Here is a 917-nt window from a genome sequence, read left to right as displayed (position 1 = left end):
ATACCCCCTCCCTTCGGAAGCTCCCTCCCATCTCCCGACCCCTCTAAGACTGATGCAGAGGCCCTGTTTGAGTTTCCTGAGCCTTTCAGCAAATTCCCGTTGGCTATCTATGTTACACATGGTAATGTAAGTTTCCATGTTACTCTTTCCATACGTCTCACCCACTCCTCCCCTCTCCCCATGTCTATAAGTCTATTCTCTATGTCTGTTTCTCCATTGCTGCCTGTAAATAAATTCCTCAGGACCATTTTTCTAGATTCCATATATATGTGTTAGAATGTGATACTTATCTTTCTCTTTCTCACTCACTTCACTCTGTATAAAAACATATGGGACGCTTCATGACTTTGTGTGTTATCCTGATGCAGGGGCCCTGCTAATCTCTGTATCTTTCCAATTAAAATGGCAACCCACTCCAGTACTCTTACCTGGATAATCCCATGGATGGAGGAGTCTGGTAGGCTACAGTCCATGAGATCCCAAAAAGTCGGACACGACTGAGAGACTTCACATCAGGCTGCCGAAGCGAGCACTCCTAACACCATTTTGATTTAAGTTCAAGTATCACCTCTCTGGGTTTCCGTGGTGGCTCAGATAGCAGAGTCTGCCCGCAATGCAGGAGACCTGGTTCAATACCTGGGTCAGAAAGATCCGCTGGAGAAGGGAGTGGCTACTCACTCCAGTATTCTTGCCTGGAGAATTCCATGGACAGAGGAACCTGACAGGCTACAGTAGTCTGTGGGATTGCAAAGAGTCGGACATGACTGAGCATGCACACACATCACCTCTTTAGAAATTTCTTTCCTGTCCACCTTATTTCAAGTATCCTCCACTTCTGCTGTCCTGTTTCTCTCTCTTCTTCCTTTACTTTATCTTCTTCAAGGAACATACTTATTACTAGTATTTTTATTTATTTG

The 917-nt window shown here is 44.8% G+C and overlaps 1 non-coding gene across 1 annotated transcript; it reads right to left on the bottom strand.

The window, feature by feature from the left end:
• Positions 1-323: 323 nt before the first annotated feature.
• Positions 324-434, bottom strand: LOC120867737. The gene has a single exon (XR_005721983.1). It is a non-coding gene; the product is annotated as a U6 spliceosomal RNA (small nuclear RNA).
• Between the last annotated feature and the right edge of the window lie 483 nt (positions 435-917).

The sequence above is a fragment of the Oryx dammah genome, unplaced genomic scaffold, assembly GCF_014754425.2.
Source record: "Oryx dammah isolate SB20612 unplaced genomic scaffold, SCBI_Odam_1.1 HiC_scaffold_1, whole genome shotgun sequence".
In the NCBI taxonomy this organism is placed as follows: domain Eukaryota; kingdom Metazoa; phylum Chordata; class Mammalia; order Artiodactyla; family Bovidae; genus Oryx; species Oryx dammah.
Note: the sequence above shows the minus strand (reverse complement) of the source record. Positions and strands in the feature narration are given on the sequence as shown.